The sequence below is a fragment of the Malania oleifera genome, chromosome 2 (assembly GCF_029873635.1).
Source record: "Malania oleifera isolate guangnan ecotype guangnan chromosome 2, ASM2987363v1, whole genome shotgun sequence".
Taxonomy (NCBI): Eukaryota; Viridiplantae; Streptophyta; class Magnoliopsida; order Santalales; family Ximeniaceae; genus Malania; species Malania oleifera.
Window position 1 is genome coordinate 59,727,708 of NC_080418.1, and position 6,000 is coordinate 59,733,707.

Below are 6,000 nucleotides of genomic sequence, written 5' to 3' on the forward strand. Positions count from 1 at the left end.
CATTCTGGTCCCAAACCTCAACATACCTTTGTCAGAGATGTTAAAATCCACATCCAAACCCTGCTACACTTTCTCCACAATCTCAGCTAACTCTGCATCACTAGCCTGCGCGGCTTTAATACGCTCAAACAAGGTCGGCTAGATCACCAAGCTAGCAATGAAAGCCTGATGATCACCAGACGCCAACTCTATGTCAAGGCTTTTTAGATCCTGTCTAACATGATGCTGAACTACAACTGCAGATACTGCTGCATGTTCTGACTTCCGACTCAACGCATCCGCTACCACATTAGCCTTCCGTGGGTGATAATTGATCGTGCAATCATAGTCCTTCATCAACTCTAGCCATCGCCTCTACCTCATATTCAGTTCCTTCTGTGTGAAAAAGTATCTGAGGCTTTTGTGGTCAGTGAAAATCTCACATTGAACACCGTACAGGTAGTGTTGCCAGATTTTTAGGGCATGAACTACAGCAGCCAATTCCAGATCACGCGTAGGGTAATTCTTCTCATACTCCTTAAGTTTCCGAGAAGCATAAGCTATCACCTTACCCTGTTGCATAAGCACACATCCCAAACCCTTCAGGGACACGTTGCTATAGATCACAAAACCATCATTCCCCAAAGGAATGGTCAATACTGAAGTAGTAACTAGCCGGTGCTTCAACTCGAGAAAGCATTGCTCGCAATCACTCATCCAATCAAACTTCACCCCCTTCGTAGTCAATCTTTTCAGAGGTCTAGACAATTTAGAGAAACCGTCTATGAACCAATGATAGTAACCTGCCAGTCCTAGAAAACTCCGAACCTCCTACACACTCTTCGGTCTCGCCCAGTTGACTACAGCTTCAACCTTGCTAGAATCAATTGAGATACCGCCCTTAGACACCACATGGCCTAAGAACGCGACCTGATTCAACCATAACTCACACTTCTTCAGCTTAGCATACAACTTCCTCTCTCGCAGAATTTGTAGCACCAACCTTATATGATTCTCATGCTCTTCCGTACTCCTCGAGTATACCATAATGTCATCGATGAACACCACTACGAACTGATCCAGGTACTTATGAAACACCCTGTTCATCAGACCCATGAAAACTACCGGCGCATTGGTCAACCCAAACGGCATAACCAAAAACTCATAGTGGTATCTAGTTCGGAAAACAGTCTTCGCTATATCCTCAGATCTAACCCTCACCTGATGATATTCTGACCGTAAGTCGATCTTCAAAAAGACCTGCGTTCCCTATAGCTGGTCAAAGAGATCATCTATATGAGGTAAAGGATAACGGTTCTTCACCGTCACTTTGTTGAGCTCACGGTAGTCAATGCATATACACATCGACCCGTCTTTCTTCTTCACAAACAAAACTAGAGCTCCCCAGGGTGAAACACTTGGTCGAATAAAACCCTGGTTCAGTAATTCCTGCAACTGCTCCTTCGACTCTCGAAGGTCTGTTGGAGCCATCTAGTATGGAGTTTTAGAGATCGGTGCCTTACCAAGCAGCAACTCTATCACAAACTCCACCTCATGATCCGGAGGTAAACTGGGTAAATCATCTGGAAACTCGTTGACTACACGAATATCCTCGAGTCTCAACTCATCCCGCGACGGTTCCTTCACACAAGCTAGGTACCCCTAACACCCGTCCAAGAGCAGCCTCCTTACCTATAACGCTGATAGAACCTGTGGCGTTGAACGCACACACGATCCTACGAACTCATACTCCTGCTCTCCAGGAGGTCTGAACACTACTACCCTCCTATGACAATCAATCACTGTAAAACTGGAGAATAACCAATCCATCCCCAGTATGACATCAAAACCATACATGTCGTATACTACAAGGTTCACTGGTAGTAGTCTCCCCTGGATTTCCAATGGCAAGTTCCCTATCTTACTACAAATCGTTACACTCCCAGTTGGCGTAGTCACAAACAACATCTCATTCATCACACAGATTTTAGCCCCACACAACTTCACAAAACTAGCAAATATGAATGAATGGGTTGCCCCCGAATCAAATAAAACAACAGCTCTATTCGAAAGTAATAACATGGTACCTGTCACCACGTTCCCAGCGTGTTCCCCATCTGCTGGAGTCAGTAAATATACCCTCGTCGGAGCCGTTGTTGCCTGGTAGTTTCTCAAAGGCACCTAATTACTTCCATGGTTCTGGCTCTGTGCAGGCGTATCTCTCTTTGGTGCCTAACAACTCCGTGACATATGGCCCGACTTGCCACAGTTGTAGCAGTTACCATAGAACGGTTGACACTCCCCATCGTGCCTTTTACGGCACTTGGCGCATGGGGCGGAGGATGGATCCCCCTGATAACTCTGCAGCTCGATATTCTGCCGATAACTCGAACTGTAGTTCTTCTTCTTCTTCCACTATCCCTACCGAGGACCAAAAGATACCGACCTCTTCCCCTGATCCTGCACCACCTCATCTCCACGAAGGTCAATATCAACTATGGTGGCTTTATCCACCAAGATAGAGAATTCACGGATCTGTAGCATCCCCACAAGACGGCGGATGTCTTTCCTTAGACCCCTCTCAAACCTCCGAGCCTTCTCGTACTCATTCAGAACCAAGTACGATGCAAACCGAGATAACTCGATAAATCTAGTGGCATACCTTTGCACCGTCAAAGTTCCCTGTGTCCGGCACGAGAACTCATCGGCCTTTGCCTCCTGAGTGGAGACCGAAAAGTATCACTCGAAAAATACCTCCTTGAAGCGGCCCCACATCATACGAGATGGACCAGCTCTTTGCCTCTCAAGCAGACTCACCGCAATCCACCAACGCCATGGCTCCCCAGTCAGTTGGAAGGTAGCGTACAAAACCTTCTGCCTCTCAATGCAGTGGAGGACTTCAAAAATCCTCTCAGTCTTCTCAACCCAGTCCTCCCGTAAATGTCGAAGGGTGCATACGTGTGAACCTCTCGATGGTACACCTCACATCAGTAGGAGAGCATTCGCGTCTCTTAACACTCCACCCGATCTCTCAGATCACCTGTCTCGCCAAACCACGAGACACAGAAGGAGACTCATCGCTTGCCGTCTCCTCGAAGCAACTCTCCAAGTTATTATCCTTGGGCTCTATTATGAAAACAATAGGAATCGGTCAAAATTCCTACCTCGTACATAGCTAACACAATCAAACACCTAATCATGTTAACTACAAATCTCACGGGTCTAGGCCTATCCTGTCACACCGACACAAATCCAACGATGGTTTGCCGTGATTTTTTGAAATCATCATTCCAGGAAGGACACAGAACACCGCCAATGAGTCCCCGTCTAGCAACAACACAAACCTCGACCTACACTACCCATTTCCTACATCCTATACGCTGGTATATACACATCAATACTCCTAACCAAGTCTACAAGACCTAGTAACCTGGTTAGCTCTGATACCAAGCTGTCATGCCTCGAACCCGCAGATGGGTCCCAGGTGTGAATACAGTAACCTAACCTGTTTCTGTATCAATTAAAACATACATGATACAATACCAAATGAGGGTCCAACCCCGTGGGGTACACGGATGCCTTTAAAACATAAACATACACATCCATACTCATTAGATACACAGCGAAATATTGTCTTTCTATACATGTACAGTGTCATACCAGAGTCTATACAAAGTTAGGATATACATTCCCATAATTACAAAACATACTCTGGGCGTCTACAAAAATCATCCCAACAACCCGGATACAAAAACTTGTACCTAACAAGCACTAGCAGTAGCTAACGACACCCCCGCTTCCAAATGCTAGGATGCTAATTATGGCTACCTGACGAACCTGAAAAACATTTGTACGTACATTCAAGGTGAGACACCTCTCAGTAAGGAAGAAAGCAGGTTATATCAGTGTGTGGCATACATAACACCATACAATACGATACAATTCAAAACATTTCCATACAGTTCCAGTATTTTCACAAATGCATTCCAATACATACGATACCCAAAACATACGGTCAGTGTCGTCACACTAATACGCAACTACGCTATGAAACCCGAAGCTTCACAGCGATTACGTTGCCAATACGATGTAGCTCACACAAGTACACAACTACTCCATGAATCTGAAGCCTCATAGTGATTACATTGTCAATACGCAACTACTCCGTGAAACCCGAAACTTCACAGTGATTACATTGCCAATACAGTGTAGCTCACACCCCTCGGTGACCATCCGGGATACGTAGTAATATTACACACCTTCGGATATAGAACTGGACACTCTCGCCTACGGTTTTCACACCGGTACATGACGTAGCGTACAGTAATTAGCCGCCACATAGCTGTTTCGGCGTATGGTAATTAGTTGCCCCTAACCGATTTCACAAAACTTGGAATCATTTTGGAGCTCATACTCCTATACATATCAGCGTACGATAATTAGCCGCCACATAGTTGTTTTACAAAATACCTGGCACAACTACATACAACCATACATACCACACTTATTTGGTTTACAGAAAATCATATCGTTTTCAAATTCAAGTATACAGTTTATACAAATATGGATAACAGTCATCTCAATAATACAATTTAAACAAAACAAACGATTTTCCAAACAAAGTAAAGATGATACCCGAAATCCACAATTTTCTCGAAAATTGTAACACGAAAATCCCGTATTTTACTCAATAGATTTCCTCAAATAAGTTACCAAAATATACATACGATCGTAGCCTATAAGCTTACCGATCTCGATTTTGAAAATAAACTAATATAAACTGAATCCTCTTACCTTAACCCGAATTCCAACTACGAACTCTATGGTCTCCAAAACTATGAAGCGAAGACGTACCTTGTTATTTTGCTGATGGTTTTTCATACATACCAGACAAAGCTTTCATCAGATCTGCTGTAGTCTTCTCCTTCACAACATTGTGTGCAACAGACCCTGATAGAGTTAATCTTATAACTCCTAGTACCTGTCTGTCAAGGAGAGTCCATTCCTCGTCCTTCATAGTAGCATGTTTTTCTCCTAGATGCGACAGATGCAACTTCTTCCCATAGAGATAATCCTTGATCTACATCCTCCAGTATCCAAAGTCTGTGTCATCAAACTTTTCTATTCCAGACGCCTTTCCTGCTTCCTCTGCCATTGCTCCCACTCGAACCTAACCCTAGGTTCTGATACTAGTTGTTGGGAATTAACAACAAATTCCCAAAGCTTGTAAGAAACACAAATAGAGAAAGAATACACGCCAAATAAAAATCAATCATACGCACAAGACAGTATTTATGTGGTTTGGCAATTTTGCCTACGTCCACGGAGTTGTAGGGATTTCACTATTATCAAAAAGAAAATACAGAGAGTGCGGCGGTACAATACTCTCTCTCTCTCTCTCTCTCTCTCTCTCTCACACACACAAAGTATGACGACTTAGCCTAATCACCCAAAAAGTAATCATTTTATATGCTATGCATAGGGTTCCGAATGGGCTACAAAATGAACCCAAAAATTTTCCTGGGGGCAACCCCCACGAGTGTGACTTGGGCCGCTTAGTCTATGAGCGCTGAGGCTTAGGCCTTACGGCCCAATCCTTCGCTCCATGGACTAAGCCTTAGGATAGAAATCTTTCATTGAAGAAAAGTTGGGTCATCATCCAAATCGAACACAACTAGGCTCCACAAAGCCCAACAACCACTTACTTCATTTGTGTTATACTGGGAGTCATCCGCGGAAAGGTAAAAAAGGGCGGCTGTGTCTGCATGCCAACTCCCCCACTAAAAATTATACTATAATTATAGGGATAAATTAAATATACCGTACGGTCTTCCCACTTTTCCTAGGGTTGTGCAAGGCCAATTCCATCAATTAATTAAATTTTTTTTATTAACTCACCATTATAATCGGATCGATCGAATTACGCTCCTTAAGTAAATCGTACCTGATCAAACCAAATTTTTGATTAATTTGGTTAATTAAATCTAACCGAATCAAATTATAATTAATTATAGAAAGAAA